This window comes from Marmota marmota, unplaced genomic scaffold (assembly GCF_001458135.2).
Source record: "Marmota marmota marmota unplaced genomic scaffold, marMar, whole genome shotgun sequence".
Taxonomy (NCBI): Eukaryota; Metazoa; Chordata; class Mammalia; order Rodentia; family Sciuridae; genus Marmota; species Marmota marmota.
In genome coordinates this window covers 47,108,779-47,127,357 of record NW_025999842.1, presented here as the reverse complement: position 1 = coordinate 47,127,357, position 18,579 = coordinate 47,108,779, and the positions used below count along the sequence as shown (strand labels likewise).

The following is an 18,579-nucleotide window of genomic DNA, read 5'->3' as shown; positions in this document are numbered from 1 at the left end:
GGGCGAGAACCCGACGCGGCCGTCTCGCCCCGGCTCCCTTCCGCACGGCCCCCCACACCCTTCCCCGTGTGCGCGCAAAGAAAAAAATACAAGTCTCTCCTCCCCCCATTTTTTCCTTTCTCTTTTCTCTCTCTTTTGTTCCTCTTTCACACTCGCACTCACTACTTCAGAGTGAGATGCCCAGAGACTCCCCCTCCAGCCGTTTCCGAGTCACTTGCCCACTTTTTTCCCGGGATTAAGTTTTCTCCTCTTTCCCAGAGGCGCAGAGAAGTGGGGGAGAAACCCCTTCTGTCCTTCCCCTCCCCTGATCTGTTTCACAAGACGAGGGTGCGCTTCCTTCCCTCTATAGGTCTCTTAACTTTCATCCTCACCCAGAAAAATAAATGAATGGCTTTTGCATGGACAAATCTTCAGATTAATTAGAGATTAGATCCGATCAGCCGCTTCTTACCCCCAAATTTTCTCTTTTTTTTTTCTCCGTCTCACGAGTAGTCCTGACAAATGGTCCAGGGCTGCGGGCGCAGTGCGCATGTGCGCGTAGAGTCAGGGCTGGGGAGAGGGGAAACTGCGCTGGTGCCGGTGCCGCCGCCGCCGCCGCTGCCGGGGAGGCTCGCTCTGGCTTCCCTGTTAGTGCTGCTGCGCCTTCGCCGCTGGAAAGCAGCAATAAAGCCGCTTGGCAAATGCAGCTGCCCGCAGATACTGTTTCAGGTGCATCTTTTCGAGATCCTTGTCACCGGCTCGAAGCGGGCTCAAGAACAGTCTAAACAAATGTGAAAGACTGCTAAGGTTATAGATTTCTTTTGTCTGTTTTTCACTTTACTTTTTTTAAAGGCAATTCTCCTAGCAGCTAATCCACCATGTGCTTTTAAATGTATGCATTCAGCCATTAAAGAGTGGGCCTTGGTTTTTACACAAATGCTACCCAAAGCCTAAATACATGCTACAGGTCATGAAAAATAAAGTTTTAAGCTTCTACGGAGTACAATCTCTCCCTCTTTTTGGGACTGGAAGAATGCATAATAAAGTATGCATTAAAAAACTTGCGCGTTCTTTTCACTTCCTAAGTGTGAATCTGTATTAATAGATTTGATGGGTTAGGCCTCTGTTTTGAGATATGCTGGGATTCCTACCTTAACTTAGAAATCACTGTTCAGGTACCTTGGCAATAAGCAGGTCTAGGGTTACCCTCCTAATGTATTCAGTCAAGATGGCTGAGTGGTCCTAAATAGCAAAACCTGCCTTTGTCAACGTGTCAAAACTAGATCAAGAGAGTATTGTATTTCAGTATTGACAGCTCTCCGCTTATTTACTGCAGGCAGTCTTTGGGGCAGCTCACCGTCCTCCTTACTAGATAAATGTACTTATACAAAATAATTCAAGTAATTAAAGTTGGGATAAACATGTTGATGCCAATATCCAAGTTTGCTGGGGGGAGGGGCGCAGGAGTAGCTAGTGTGATTTTAAGAATGGCAAAGCAAGCCTTATATTTTGTAAAAGTGAAAAGGTGAGGAGAAGCCCCCACCCCTCGAGTGAACTATTTATTTTGTATCTAATAAAGGGTAAAGGAGACCCTTTTCTGAAATTGTTGCCTGAGGCTTAGAATTTAAATATATCACAGATGGAAATTCTGTATTAAAAATCCTTCCCCAAAAATGTAAGTAATATTATTCTTGATTGAATTTTTTTCACCTAAGGAATGTTCCTTGAGCCAGCTTCAGAAAATAAACTGTTAAATTCTTTCCTTAGGACCATGAAATTACCCTAGAGGAGCAGACCACCCAACTCTTTCTTCTGTTGGTATAGTGACTGAATTCTCCAAACCAAAAATCAAGGCATGTAGCTTGATGTATACTTTAGACAAAGGTACAAACCCTGTGATGCGGAAATGAGCTTATAAAATATGCTTCCTATACTGGACAGCTATTGGTTCCATTCTGTGAAGGGGAAAGACTGGGTTAGTGAGAGCTATGGATAATCTCAAACCACTGTTCCCTACTGATATCACTCACCACATCCAACCTTTTTCAAAGCAGCTCTCAAGTAGTTTCATTAACCAGTCTCAATTTCAGCTTCTTGCTTTCTAGTCCTTGAATAATAAGCAGCAAAATGGCCAAAGGCAGACTATGGGAGAAGAAAAAAAAAGACCATGAATTATGTGGCAAACTAAGACCTTGCCCCAAAAGAAACTCAAATTAATTTTATATTCCTCTTTCTAAAAATCCATCTTATATTCATTCTCTATAGATTATTTCTGGATGGTATTTCTATCGTACATGGATTTTCAGAGATATTGGTTCAACAGTCTGTAAATGTATCTGAATGGTCTGTCTTATGCTAAGCACTCCACTATGTGCCAGAGGTAAACAGATGACCAAAACTAGGCCTTGGCTATAAGGAATTCAGTTTGGTGAGAGAGAGACAGTGTAGTAAATTTGGCATTATTTTCTAGTGTGGTAAATGTTATAGTAGGGGTATGTGGAACAAGTATAGTCAAGGAGCACTGGTGGCAATAAGGAGATTTTTTAGAAATGATGTTTCAGCTAATTCTTGAAGGACATGCATCCAGGGTGTGTGATGTCCCCTTATTTCCAAGGTGTCCAAGTACATGCTCCAATCATAAAGTACCTGATAAAGGCCCAAGATTGTAGAGAGCAAGGCTTGCTGCACTGACTGAGGCTCACTAATAGAAATAAGGATGACATGAGGCACTCTACAATACATTGTCTTTCTCCTTCAGAGGTCATTATTAGAACCTCATCTCAGTTGTTCCCAAGATGTGGTTCATGATAATAAATATTTTGAAGGTACTCCCCTGTAAGAATAATGACTTTAAAGGCTACTACCAAGATTTTTTGTTTTTTGTTTTGTTTTGTTTTTATTAACAAGGAATCTTCAGTGCCACCATCCAAGACAGGCTGAATACACCATTAGCATCCAGATAACATTGTTTTATTATTTATATAAATGAGTATATGTAGAGGATTTTCACCATCTGTTCCCTAAGTGGTAACATACTAGAAGCTTCTCTGCCATACCTTCAACCTTCTGCTGTTCAGTCACTGTTTAATCATGCATGATGAATACATTTTTTCCAGCATCATTTAATCTCATCAGTCTCTACCCCTCTCCTCACTTCCCATTCTACTTTGCTTCACCCTCCACACCTACATACCAGATCCATTCTTCAGACCCAGGTCTCCAGATTCCCTGGCTGTCCAAACTATTTATTTTTCTTTGTATTTATTTACTCATACCCAAACTTCCACTCCCTGCATATGACTCCATTCCCAACTATGGTCATTTTCCACAGAAAATGTTTTAAACAATTCACTCTTCAGAGTTTTTGAGGTTTCTGATCACCCCACAAATGGAGGCCATTTAAACCTCTCATTGAGCCCATGCAGGGGTGCATGCCAGTAATCCCCTTGGCCTGGGAGACTGAGGTAGGAGAATCTTATGTTCAAGGCCAGCCTCTGCAATCTAGTGAGACCCTGTCTCAAAATAAATCATATAAAAAGAGCTGGGGATATAGGGCAGTGATAAAGGGCACCTGGGTTCAATTCCCACTACCACAAAGAACAAACAAAACCTCTCACTGTATCGGGTCCTATAACTTCCACTATGCCTGAACTTAAATTTAGAAATCAAACTCCCTGTTCCTAACATAGGGTACACTCCTGTACTGACAAATTCACGGATGATCTCCTCCATGAGCCAGTCCCTCACAAATTGAAAGCACTCAGAAGTGAAGTCGAAGGGGTTCATGTTCTAAACCAGTTTTCTGCCACTACTGCTGGCAACCATTTAGCAGGTCACCTCACATTTTAAGGCTTCAATCATCTCCCTAATTTGACAGAGAAAATAGAAACTGATTTCTGAGGTCTCTTGGAATGCTATGGCCCTCCCTTCTCCCCCTCACATGTATTAGTAACACTGTCACAATTTAGTAGGAATAATATAGAACTAAGAAAGGAATTTTAAGTAAGGAGTAAAGGTTCATTCATCTGCTAGGTATCCAAATGTTATCAATAAACAGCTCATTCAGTGGGGCTAAGCCTGGTAGTAATGAGATCGAGGTCAGGGATTCTAGTCCCTAATGGCTAGTTTGTTTTGATCTGTTTCATAGCCACAAACTGCTTTTCTAACCCAGGTCCCCATGTTGCAAAGTCTGCTATTATTGGTCCCAAGTCTTAAGGTAAAATTGAATCTTTCTACAGACATTTTCTAAATGAATAATACTTGAAATCATTCTTTTTAATGCATTGTCTTACTTTTAAGTATGAGTCGAGCTATTGATTTTTTTATCCTACATAATTGTGTACTCCATGTTTTTCCAAGTATAAAAATGATGTTAACATTGATTTGGCCAAAATTCTTATTATTGATATTTGTAAATGCTGAGTTTGTTCTTCCTGCTAGTGTTCTAGATAACACTAAAGGTTCATAGAGGTACTTTAATTTGAATCCTGGTTCTTTCTTGTGACATATCTGCATACTTTCTTAGCACAAGGCTTGTAATAGTGAAATGTAATTGAAATGCTGAGTGTAAAGAAAAGGGATATATTATTTATCAGATAGGGAAACAACTATAATATCTACCACATTCTACACATCTTAAGGAAATTAAATATATAAAAAAGCCTCTGGGTGGAAGTATTTATTACAAAGAATGTCGAGATAGATATATTCAAGAGTGGAACAACATTGACTTTTAAATTTAAAAGGCTATTTTTAATTCTATATAATTTTATATAACACTTATTTAAAAACCTAAATCCAGAAGTCTTATATCTAAATAATATTAGTGGGGACAAGCCAGATTTTAAAACATGTCTGTGACAATAGCTCCCAATCCCATTACAGCCTGGTTCTAAAATCGTCTTTCTATGTGACCTGGCCTCCTGCCGCAACTGATTGGTCCAGGAGTGGACATTTAAGTCAAGAGTGAATTGAGCAGTGAGTGGGGTAGCCAAGGATCAGCAGGAAGTGCTGGCCCATATGAATAGCCAATCATATTCTCACACTTGACTATATGAACTGGAGGTACTGGAGATGAAGTTAGTTGATAGGCATTGCAAATACTAAATGACTCACAGGAAAAGGTAGCACATAGGTATACTGTAAAGTGCTTCAGCAGAAATCATAGGAAAGAGCAGAAATTAGCTGGCAGGAGAAGCAAAAGATGAAGATGCCAGCACTGCATCCAGACTCTGCATGACCTCTCATTCTCACATGTCATTCTAGTCCAAAGAGACCTGGCCGTTCTGTGATCACCAGGAAGTCTTCCTGAATAGCAGAATTTCTGTCTTCTCTGGCACCCCCATAATAACTGTATCACTTATAGAGAATTGAAGAGTTTTCAAATTAAATAGAAAAACAAGACCCCAAGCAATGTGTATGACGCAGTCATTTTGGCTTTACAAAATGATAGAGGATCAAGTGTGTAGTTCAATTTAGTCATTTCAGTACCAAGTCATTTTTTTCTCATTAGTGGAAAATGCCAGCCAGACTTCAAGATTCAAATCCCAAATACATTTCTTGCCACTGTGCTATCGTGGGCAAGTTACTGAACCTCTCTTCCCTGTTTCTGTATCTGTAAAATGGGAATATTAACCATACCAAGTTCAAGGAACTGTTTCAAAGATTTAATGGATGAATGCAAGAATAATCCTGGGCATTTAGTTAGTAGTCAATAAATGTTAGTTTCTGAATAGAAATTTTTGCCTGCTTTTCTTATTCTTTACTGGAAGTTGACAAATTATAATTGCATATATTTACAGGGTACAAAGTAATATTGTCACACACACACAATGTGGTATGGTTTAATCAAGCTGATTAATGTATCTATCTCCTCAGATACTTACTAGGTATTCCTCGTATCTAACTGAAATACTGTAATATTTGACAAACATATTCCCGTTCCCTCTATTACATAACCTCTGGTAATCACCATTCTGCTTTCTGCTTCTAGGTGTTTGAAATTGACTTTTTGTTTGTTCGCTTACTTGTTTTTGTTGTTTTTTTTTCCCCCTCCCACATGTAAAAGAACCTTTGGGTATTTGTCTTTCTCTGTGTGGCTAATTTTACTTAGCATAATGTCTTCAAATTTCATCCATGTTTTCTCAAATTACATAATTTTTCTCTCTTTTTTTTAGGTGGAATAGTATTTCATTGTGTATATATCTCCTATTTTCTTTATCCACTCATTGGTGAATGGACATTTAAGTTGATTCTCTATCTTGTCTACTGTGAATAGTGCTACCAAAACATGAGAGGGCAGATATCTCTTTAACATACTAATTTAAAATCCTTCCAATACACACCCAGAAGTGGGATTGCTGGATCATATGGTAGTTCTCTTTTTAGTTTTTTGCAGAACTTCCATACTGTTTTCCATAATGGCTGTACCCACTTAGGTTCCCCCCAACAATATACAATCCGCATCCTTGCCAACATGTATCCTCCATTGAGTTCCACAATAGCCATACTGACAGGTGTGAGTGATATCTCATTGTGGTTTTAATTTGCTCTTCCCTAGTGGTAAGTGATGTTGAGCATTTGTTCATGTATCTGTTGGCCATTTGTATGTCTTCTTTTGAGAAATGCCTCTTCAGGTCCTTTCCCAGACTTTTGCCAGTTTTGTTCCCTGTATATGGATGGCAAGTGTGCAATAAACACATATTAAGTAATTACAGAAATATTATCATGGGAACTGTTACGTTGCTATTTTACTTGCCCCTTTCCCAGCTGGTTATTAGGCCACAGCATCATGTCACAAAGCATGTTCATGGGTAACATCCTCCTAAAAGTTCCTAAAAGCATGTAAACAGAGAGTGCTAATGGAATTCATAGGCCCTATTTCAAAGAAGCCTGCTGTTCAGAATATATTATCTTTATTTAGCATTTATATTACACTTTTACATTTTCAAAGCCCTTTTCAGTTTTTTAACTAAATATTTGTTATAACATTCCTATATTATCTTTCATAAGGGAGGTAACTGAGGCATGGTTCCAATTGCTAATACCTATACCTGGAATTGAATTTGTCACATAAATACAGTAAATGTAACTGTATATAAAAAAAAAATTTCTGGAACATTACTTTGTTCACATAGAATGCCGAATGGAATGTCAATGTAAGAGAAGACAATCTGTTACTTTAAATTATACTAGCTATGCCTTGCACTTGGTACTATTTCAGAAACTAGAATCAATAGAAAGGTTTATAAACTGAGGTTTCTCAATGGGCTTGACATCTTTCAAGAACAAAATTTTGAAATACAATATTCAAACATTTCATCATATCTTGGTAATTTCTCAATATCTTTAAATGACAGCCTCTTGAAGAAGATGGTTCTTTTCCCAGTGTTTATACATGGGGGTGGTAGGGGTGCTCTGTGTGTGTGCCCTTAGAATTTGTTGACAGTGAAAAATGAAACTGGTGAAAATCAGCATACCACTGATGAGATCAGTGAAGATTGATCTTACTTAAGCATCTATAAATAGGCTAAGAAGGTTTGGGAAATACCCAAACCCAATCAGGTGTCTCTGTGGAATTTCAGGAAAGTCTAAAAATGTATTGGTCTGAAAGAGACACAGAGATTTCCTTAGTGTCCCTATTGATTGGCTTCACTAAAAACAATACTAACTCAGAGGAGCCCTCAGTAAAACTAAACTATTCATTTAAGCCTACTTGTTTCCCTGTTCTTCAAACTAGCTGTTTACTAATCTCCAGGCCAGCCTCCACCTGAGGCCACCACAGCCTTACAAGGTGGCCTCCATTTCCACATACGTTTCTCCAACTCTTCCCTTTAGCTTCTAAGCTCTTTCTCTTTCATCTTCAGGAAAAGGATATCCTTTCCTCTTCCCCCAGGCTATGCTTTTAAATGTGTTCTGGATCGTACTCTCTCGTCCTCCATCAATTTTCCTCAGTCTCCCAATATTTTCAGTCTGCTTTTCTCCAGTGACTTTTTCTTCATAGCCCCCCAAACATCTCTTATTGTCACAATCCTAAGAAAAAAAGAAAAGAACCAAAAAAAAAAAAAATCACGGTTACTGAATCCCACATCCCTCTGAATACTGTACCATAATTTCCTTTGCTTCCAGTTTTCTTGAATCAGGAGCTCACAAGCCCTTTCTTCCCTTCCCTACTTTCTAATCACTTCTCAGTGCATGGACCCTGAGCTGTGTCCTTTGCTCTGTGGCAAGACTCTGATGGCTTCCTAAATGCCCAACCTAGTGGCCACAGTCCACTTCCTACTTCAGATTCTAGAAGCATTTCAGAGTGCTGACTCATCCCTTTTTTGAAACTGTCTTCTCAGGCAACTTTCCTGTCACTTCACCGTTCTGATGGCTCTCTGGTCCCTCAGCCAGCCCTCCCCCCACCTTTTTTTTTTCCTCTCCTGATAAATATGTGTTTGGTAGTTAATTTTTGACTGGATTAAGAATTATTGAGAGAGCAGGTAAAGAAGTACTTTTGAGTGTGTTGGTCAGCGTGTTTCCAGAGAAGAATGACATAGAGTGTGGAGGACTGAATGGGGAAGATCCACTCTCGACGTGGTGGGTACCACCCAATCAACGGGGGGGGGGGGGCCTGGATAGAACAAAATGGCAACTTCCTGCCTCTCCTGGAACATGGTCGACCCTTCTCTTTTGCCTGTGGACATCAGAACTATAGGCTCTCCAATCTTTGTACTCCAGGTCTTAGACCATCACCCCACACACAGCCTCTCTCAAGCCTTGGGCCTCTGGCTGAGAGTTACACCATTGGCTGGTATTGAGGCCTTTCAACCTGAACTGAGCCAGGACCCAGAACTCCAGGGTCTACAGTTTGGAGATGGTCTTTATGGGACTTCTGAGTTTTCATAATCAAGTGGGTCCCCTAATAAATATCCTTGCATCTATCTGTCCATCCATCTGTCCATCTATCCATGTATCCATCCATCCATCCATCCAATTGGCTTTGCGTCTCTAGAGTTCCTTGAACTTATATAGTGTGTTTCTGGAATTGAATTCTGATCTTCCCTTCTGACATTACATTTTCTTCTGAGTGAACTCACATACTTTTCCAGCACCCCTTGAACTCACCCTTTGGTAAAGAACTTATACTTTCATTGTAAGCATTCAACTGAACCTCAAGAATTGCGTTTCCAACTTCTTCTCTTTTTGTGGGGGATACTGGGGATTGAACTCAGGGGCACTTGACCACTGAGCCACATCCCCAGCCCTATTTTGTATTTTATTTAGAGACAGGGTCTCACTGAGTTGCTTAACATCTCGCTTTTGCTTAACATCTCGCTTTTGCTGAGGCTGGCTTTGAACTCTTAATCCTCCTGCCTCAACTTCCCAAGCCGCTGAGGCATGTGCAATTTCCAACTTCTTTTTTTTTTAAGAGAGAGGGGAGAGAGAGAGAGAGAGAGAGAGAGAGAGAGAGAGAGAGAGAGAATTTTTAATATTTATTTTTTAGTTATTGGCGGACATAACATCTTTGTATGTGGTGCTGAGGATCGAACCCGGGCCGCACGCATGGCAGGCGAGCGCACTACCGCTTGAGCCACATCCCCAGCCCCAATTTCCAACTTCTTCAGAGATAAATCTAGCTGAATATGGTTTTGCTGGGCTTGGTAGCACATGCCTATAATCCCAGTGACTCAGGAGGCTGAGTGAGGCAGGAGAGTCACAAATTCAAGGACAGCCTCAGCACTTTAGGAAAGCACTAAGGAACTTAGGAAAACCCTATCTCAAAATAAAAAATAAAAAGAGCTGTGGCTTGGTGATAAAGTGTCCCTGAGTTCAATCCCCAGTATAAAGAGAGAGACAGAGAGAGAGAAACAAATCCATATGGATATTCTATGTATTTGAAGACAATGGAATATTGTGGTGGTAAATCTCAATTCTACCACTGAACTGTACATTAGACAGCTTCATCTACATAAACTGAGTTTCTTCCTATATACAGTAATCCCCATTTTACTGGGTCATTATCAATATTCAATGAGATAATATAGTAAGGTACCAAACACATAAGAGCCCAATAAATAGTAACTCTCTTTTTTTTTTGCTTGCTGCTTCTTCCTCCTGCATCTCTCATCTCAGTTTATAATGTCGCCATGCTCTCAGGCAGATTTAACAACTTCCCTTCCTGCCACCCACATCCAGTTAGTCAACAGATTCCATCGATTTACCTCTATGACATGTCTACTCCCTTCCTCCCTCCTTTTACTATTTCCTCTGCCATTGCCCTACTTTGTCTCCTGCCAGGATGATTACCCCATATTTATAACTACATCTTTGCTACTACAATTATCCTCCTTGAGTACAAGTCAGTAATGTTACTCACCTACCCTGACCCATAAATGGTTTGTCCCAATTTGACAAAAAAAAAATTTCTCTTGGGTATGGCTGTTAGTGCCCTTCAAGGACAGACTGACCTTTCTGTCTTTCCCCAGGCCACTCTTATGAGTAAGCCATATCCAGCAAGCCTAGGGCACTGTCATTGGTTTTTGCTTTTTTAAAATTTCCTACATATAAAATGCTCTCTCCTGCCTTGACCTATCAAAATTTCTAGCTCACTCAGACAGATAATTTGTATATCCATGTTCATATCAGCAGTATCTATCATGGTCAAAAGATGGCAACAACCCAAGTGTCCATACATGGATGAATGGTGCTCTGGTTTTGATCTAGAGAGTCCCCCAAAAGCTCATGTGTTGAATGCTTGTTCAGAGAAATGTTCAGAGAAAGGAACTTAGGGGAAGTGTTTGGATCACGAGGACTCTGATCTCCTGAATGGATTACTTCATTAATGGGTTCATAGTCTAATGGACTACTGGGAGGTGGTGGAAACTGGGGCCCAGTTGGAGCAAGTTGGCCACTGGGGACATGCTCTGGAAAGATGTATCTTGACCCCAGACCCTTCCTCTCTCTCCTCTGCTTCTAATCACCATGAGCTGATTAGCTTTGATGGACCACATGCTCCCTGCCATGACTTTTGCCTAACCACCACAAGCAACTGGGGACTAAATCTCTGAAACCATGAACCAGAACAAATTGTTTCTTCTCTGAGTTGATTTTCTCAGGTATTTTGTAACAGCAACAGAAAGCTGACTAATACAAAAGAGTAAACAAAAGGTGGCGCATGTTATGCATGTACTTGTGTGACTGTCGCATACAATAAAAATCAGCCTTAAAAAGGAAGGAAATTCTGGCCCATTCTATAACCTTTAAGACAATATGCTAAGTGAAATAAGCCAATTGCAAAAGGACAAATACTATGCTATTTCACTTAAATGAGGTACCTAGAAGAGGCAAATTTATAGAGACAGAAAACAGAAGCGTGGTTTTCAGTGGCTAGGAGGAGGGGGGAATAAGGAATCATTATTTAATGGGAAAAAATGATTTTGCAAGATGGAAAAAAAATTTATAGGTGGATGATGTACAATAATACAAATGTACTTCTTTGACACTGAAGTACACATTTAAAATGATCAAGGCCTGGGGATATAGCTAAATTGGTAGAATGCTCGCCTCACATGCACAGGGCCCTGGGTTTAATCCCCAGCACCACACACACACACACACACACACACACAAAAGAATGGTCAAAACACTGCCCGGTGTGGTTACACAGGACTCCGGGCTTGGGAGGCAGGAGGATCATGAGGTCAAAGTCAGCCTGAGCAACTTTGCAAGGCCCTAAGCAACTCAGTGAGACCCTGTCTATAAATAAAATACAAAATAGGGGATGTGGCTCAGTGGTTGAGTGCCCCAGGGTTTAACCCCTGGTACCAAAAAAAAAAAAAAAGAAAGGAAAATAAAAATGGTCAAAACAACATTTTATGTGTCTGCTTTGCCATATTTAAACAATCTTTAGACTCACATTTACTTGTCCATATTAAGGACCAGGGACTGTTCTAGGCACTGGGAATAAAAAAGTGAGTAGAATGTTTCCTGTTCCTAGAGGGACATACAATCAGGAAGGACACAAATTTTACCTTAACCAGAAGAACTCCAGGTAGCCACATTTGAAATGTAAAGCTTGCTTCTGTCTTTGTAACTATTTTAGCACCTGTCATATCCTGCTTTGTATTGTGTCTGGTTCTTGTAACGTTTGTCTCTCTTTTAAGATAATAAAATACCCTAAGGTCAGAAGCTCTGTCTTATCTATTCATTTTTTAATCTATCAAAGCACTTAATACAGTTCATTGCACGTAATGGGAGCTCAATAAATACTCGGGGAGTAGAACAGAACGGAATGGACATTAACCCCAGCCGTCAAGGATGTTCTAGGCCAGGAATGACACCACCTTGCTGAGAGCCACGGCCGAGTCTGTATGGCCCCTGGCATTTTGCCAACAGTATTGATTGACAGGCAAGGCATTACTATCCGCCTCTGCCGCAACTTTTGAGTTCTCGCACTATTTTGGAGTTCTCATACTATTTTGGAGTTCTCATGGGGATTTCCGGGGATTCCCCGAGAGTTCCCATTGGTTGGGGAAGTGCAGGAGGAGGGATTTCCGGGAGAGATATTTCCGGCTGGGGGTTCCTGGACAAGCCTCGTGGTGTTCGGGAGGATTCCCCGGGAGCTGTGTGAAGTGTTTTCCTGCAGTTTAAAAATAAAGTTTGTTCCTGCTTCAGTGGCTCGTGATTTGTGCCCAGCCAGACTGCGGCACCACCTGACAGATAGGCCTTCCCCAAAATGGATGTATCGACCAATGGCAGCTGGCAACACAGCTGGGAAATAACCTCACTTCAAAAAAACAGCAAGGGACTGTGGTATACTTCAATGGTACAGTGCTTACCTAGCATGCACAAGGCCCTCGGTTCCATCCCCCAGCACCAGAAAGCAAAAAAAATGGAAAACTCACAAATACATTACCCAATACCAGGAACTGAAAGATATTGTCAGTTTTAGAGATAAAGCCACATGTGAGTAGGCCAGATATTATGAATTTTCTAAAATTTCAGATTTAAAACCATGATTTAAACATGAATGAGCTGGCCTCAGTACACCCAGTGTATTTACAGTGAGAACTATGTACCCACCATTAAGAGTCCTGGATGAAGAGGAATAGCCACTCACAGGGGGCTTCCACCCTGGTCCACTGGAATCTGGAGGAGTCTATCTCATGGTTGGTTGGCTTGAGTACATAGCAACAATCAGTGTGGATAGCACTGAGAAATCTATAACTTCCTAACCTCTGATAACTTCTTAATTATAAGTCATCTAGGTAGCAACAGGCACTTAAGCCTGTCTTCTTGAGTGTTATTGAAGTTTGGCCCTCATCAGGATGGAATTTGTCTCTTTATCTTCAGAACCAGAGGTTTCTATTTTACTATCTAAAATTTGCTGAGTGATTACCATGTGCCAAAAACTGCTTTTTATTTTTTGCATTTACTATCTCATGTATTTTCTTTTGTTTTTTAATATACTGGGAATTGAATTCAGGTGGGAAGCGGGGGGAAGAGAGAGGGGGATTAACCACTGAGCTACATCCCTAGTCTTTTTTCATTATTTTTTAATTTTGAGACAGGATCTTGCTAAGTTGCTGGCCTCGAACTTGCAGTCCTCCTGCTTCAGCCTCCTAAGTTGAGGGATTACAGGTGTGTGCTACTGCACCTGGCTTCATATCTTTTCTGAATTAGCCCTAGGAGTCAGCAGGGTGATTTTGTTTGTGTGTGCCCGCCCCAAATCTCTTTCCTCTCCTCTCAATGACAGAATCACACTTTCCCTTTAGGGAACTCCCTTTCTCCTTCTGTGGGATTGCAGGGCCCCTCCATTCTCAAGCTTCCTGACAAGGATGACAATGAGGCCAACTAGACTCTGTCGGGAGAATTTGATACATGGAGAAAGTGGCAAGGATGGGTGTAGGACGCTGAACTTTCTGTATGACAACCTCAAACTTTCTGAATGACAACCTCAAAGTTGCCCTTATTCCTAGGATCCTCAAGTACCAATCATTGAAGTTTTCCTTCAATTTTATGACATACCAAATTTTGTTCCAATAAATTCTGCTTCTTTCTATAACATTAGCTAGAATCAATTGCTTATAAATTATAAATTTTCCTGATAGGGAAAAATAGGTAGTACATTATTATGTGCTGCTATATAACAGATATCTGCCCAAAGCAGCACACAATTTTTTTTTTTTCTCACAACCTCCATTGTCAGGGCTCAGACCAAAGCTCAGCTCTGTAGAAGCTCTGCTTAGGATCTCACACAGTGGCCGTCAAGGTGCAGACAAGGTCTCCTTTGAGGTTTGGAGTCCTGGTTGGGCATGATGGAACACACCTGTAATCACAGTGACTCAGGATTGGGGATGTGACTCAGTGGTAGAGTACTTGCCTAGCTCTGGGTTCAATCCCTAGGACTGCAAAAAGAGAAAAGAAAGTTGGGGTGGGGGTCGGGGGGAGATTTGGAGTCTTGTTTCAAGCTACACAGTTGTTGTGAAAACTCTATTTCCAATGGTGGGCTATCACCTGGGGGCTTCCTGCTCTCTGGACCTAAAGGATCCTGCAGCTCTTGCCACGTAATTCTATCCATAGATGTCTCAAAACATACCACTTTGTTTCTCAAACCCCAGCAGGATAATCTCTCTCCCTTGAAATGACTCCCTTCAGGGAAGCTTGCAACCTGCTTTAGAGAGCTTGCCTGATTAGGTCAGGCCCATTCACACTAATCACCCTTTTATAAATTCAAAGTCAAATGATTAGGAACCTTCATCACATCTGTAAAATCCCTTCACCTTTGTCACAGAGTAAAACAGCAATAGATCTCTCCTACAGAGAGAAGGGATTACACAGAGGGTACACAATCATTGGGGAATATTGGGAACAGCCTTATAATTCTTCCTAATGCATGTAGCTATAATTTTCAACCCTCCTTACAGAAGAATATGCTAACATTTAGAGAAGCTAAGTCATCCACCCAAGATTATCAACTTTTAAGTGTTCATGTCAAGACTTGAACCACAGTTAAGTCATAATATTCTTGGAATGATCTATATCATCTTGTAAGTCTTCTTATCCTTGCTGAAATTTTTCTGTTTTTTTCTTTTTTCTTTCAGTATTGGGGGATTGAACCCAGGGGTGCTTTGCTACTGAACCACATCCCCATTTTTTTTCATTTTTTACTTTGAGACAGGGTCTCACTAAGTCACTGAGGGTCTTGCTAAGTTGCTAAAAAACTGGCCTCCAACTTGCCAGCCTCCTACCCCAGCCTCCCAAGTCACTAGGATTATAGGCACCACCACAACTGGCAGGTTTCTGGGATTTTTTTTTCTTTTTTGGGAGGCGGGGGTTACTGGAAATTGAACCCAGGCACACTTATCACTGGGCTACATCCTCAGCCCTTTTTATTATAATACAGGGTTTCACAAAGTGATAAGGTTAGGCTCAAACTTGGGATCCTCCTGCCTCAGCCTCTCAAGTGGCTACACTGGAAAGGTGTGTGCCACTGTACCTGTCACTTTTCTGTATTTTAAAGAGTTTTGTCTAGCTTTCTCCTTCCCACTGAGTACCCTTGTTCCCTCTATTACATTTTCATATGGAAAGCAGGAGCAAGGCACTGTAAGAGAGACACAGGCATTCAACAAACCTCTAGAAAACATCATGTACAGGAGTCACTGTCCCAGGTGGTAGGAGAAAACCCAGGGCTGACGCCAAGAACCCCATTTTTCTATCAGAAGACACCACGCAGGTATAATCACATATGGGAAAAGAGTGAAGGGTGCGGAGAAAACAGAGTCATGAGGTCTTGCTAAATGAGAGGGCAAGAGAAGTCTTCCAGATGGTGACAGCGAGGGTCTTGTCTTGTAGAACAATGAGGATCGGCAGGGAACATAGGCAACCTGCCTTCCAGGAGTTCTGTTCTTCAGTGAATTCCTGCTCTCTTTATCCTTGCTCCTTATAAATTGACTTACGGTAAGTGGCTACGGTTGTTACTGCAGTATTGAATGCAGGGCCTCATTGTACTAGGCTAGTGCTTGACCTCTGAGTTTTATTCTGGTATAGGGACTTGCTAAATGCCCAGACTGGCCTCAAACTTGCCATCTTCCTGCCTCAGCCTCCTGAGTAGCTGAGATTATAAGTATGCATCATCACACCTGGCCTTAAAAAGTTTTTTTGATAATTAAAAGAATATGATAAATTTTCCCACATCCTGAAAGTCTATTTTCTTAGTTATCTTGAGAATGTTTATAAACCAAGAAAAAAAAATTAGTCAAACTATAGAAAATAGTACCTTAACAGTACCATTAAGCAGAGCACAGTGGCACGTGCCTATAATCCTAGCAACTCAGGAGGCTGAGGCAGGAGGATTGTAAGTTTGAGACCAGCCTCAGGAATTAAGCAAGAATCCTATCTTAAAATAAAGAATTAAAAGGGCTGGGGATGTAGCTCTGTGGTGGGGTACCCCTGGGCTCAATCCTCAGCACCACACACATACACAAAAAGGAATCAAGAAAAAGAAAAAGAAAAAAAAAAAAAAAACAGTACCATTAAAGTACAATTTGTCTGGGCTACATCCTGTGTATGATATGGCTTTATTGACTGCTAATTTTCTCACGTGATCCAACCTTTGCTTCTTGGAGAATTCATTCTTACTCTCAGGTCCAAGGTGCTATTGATGGCCTGTAAGGCAAATAGCACAAAGTCATTGGAGAAGGGAGAGAAAAACAGAAGAGAAAATAGCATTCTACACTATATTGAACCATAGTATATCTACACTGGAAATACTATGTGTATTTGTATTGCTAGAAATTTTATAAAAAAACAGTAAAACAGATAATGTGAGGATAGTACTGCTTAAAGTAGTTGCTAGAATAATTGAGATTTTTAGTTTTTATTTAATCTGTTTTTAATTTTTTGGTAGTAAGGATTGAACCCAGGGATGCTTTCTCATTGAGTTACACCCTCAGCCCCCCTTCCCCCACTTTTTTTAAGTCAAGGTCTCACTAAATTGCCCAGAATGGCCTTGAATTTGCAATCTTCCTGCCTCAGCCTCTCAAGAGGCTGGGATTATAGGTGTGGACCACTGTGCCCCACTCAAGATTTTTAAATTAAAATTTTCAGAGCTTGGGGCAGTGACACAGGCCTGCAATCCCAGTGACTCATAGGATAAGGCAGGAGGATCACAAGTTCAAGGCCAGCCTCAGCAAATTAGCCAAGTCCTAAGCAATTTAGTGAGATCCTATTTCAAAATAAGAATTGTAATAGAATTGTAATGCATTCGGCTGTCATATATAAATAAAAAATATTTAAAAATTAAAAAAAAAAACACAGAATCTGCAGTCAGACCAAGGTAGAATTTTTAGCTCTCTGATTCACTGTATGACTTTGGATAAATTGCTTAAATATTTTAATTTTTCTTATTTTAATAATACCTTTCTTGCAGAATTTTTAAAAGCTGAGATTAATGACCACATTTGCCAAGCACTTCACATTGTGCATAGAATACAGTCTTAATAAATGGTGACTACTAAAAAAAAAAAAAAGGGGGGGAGGGGGTGGAGGGACGGTGGCACAGTGGCAAACACTGGTAATCTCAGCTCTGGAGGCTGAAGCAGGAGGATGATAAATTCAAAGCCCGCCTTAGCTACTTAGTGAGGCCATAAGCAATTTAGCAAGATCCAGACTCCAAATAAAGTATAAAAAGGACTGGGAGATAACTGGGTCAAATGGTGGCTCCTTTCCCAATTTTCCAAGGAATCTCCATACTGCTTTCCATATTGGCTACACCAATTTGCAGTCCCACCAGCAGTGTATGAGTGTGCCTTTTTCCCCACACCCTCGCCAACACTTATTGTTGTTTGTATGCATAATAGCTGCCATTCTGACTGGAGTGAAAAGAAATCTTAGATTGGTTTTGATTTGCATTTCTCTAATTGGTAGTGATGATGAACATCTTTTCATATATTTGTTGATTGATTGTACATCATCTTCTGAGAAGTGTTTCTTCAGGTCCTTGGCCCATTTGTCAACCTAGATGCCCTTCAATAGATGAATGGATAAAAAAAAAAATGTGGCATATATACACAATTGACTATTACTCAGCAATAAAAGAGAATAAAATCATGGCATTTGCAGGTAAATAAGTGAAATTGGCCAACCCCCCAAAAAAACAAATGCCGAATGTTTTCTTTGATATAAGGAGGCTGATTCATAGTGGGTTAGGGAGCGGGACCAAGGGAGGAATAGATGAACTCAGGATAGGGCAGAGGGGTTGGAGGGGAAGGGAGAGGGCATGTGGTTATAAATGATGGTGGAATGTAATGATCATTATTATCCAAAGTACTTGTATAAAGACATGAATTGGTGTGAATATACTTTGTATACAACCAGAGATATGAAAAATTCTGCTCTATATGTGTAATGAGAATTGTAATGTATTTCGCTGTCATATATAAATTAAAAGGCGGGGGGCTGAAGATGTGGCTCAGTTGTTAAGCACCCCTGGGTTCAATTCTTAGTACCAAAATAAATAAATAAATAAATAAAATTAAAAAGGACTGGGGATGAAACTCAATGGTAAAGTGCCCCTGGTTCAATCCCTGGTACCAAAAAAGAAAAAAAGATTAGACA

The 18,579-nt window shown here is 40.5% G+C and overlaps 1 protein-coding gene across 8 annotated transcripts in view; it reads right to left on the bottom strand.

The window, feature by feature from the left end:
• Positions 1-591, bottom strand: part of L3mbtl3 (L3MBTL histone methyl-lysine binding protein 3) — a 112,006-nt gene extending 111,415 nt beyond the window's left edge. For 4 of the 8 annotated variants that reach the window (XM_048798195.1, XM_048798209.1, XM_048798210.1 and 1 more), the window contains exon 1: positions 452-591. The gene's annotated coding sequence lies outside the window, so the exon portion shown is untranslated. The remainder of the gene's footprint in view (positions 1-451) is intronic. The other 4 variants (XM_048798211.1, XM_048798216.1, XM_048798229.1 and 1 more) reach the window with 1 other exon arrangement.
• Between the last annotated feature and the right edge of the window lie 17,988 nt (positions 592-18,579).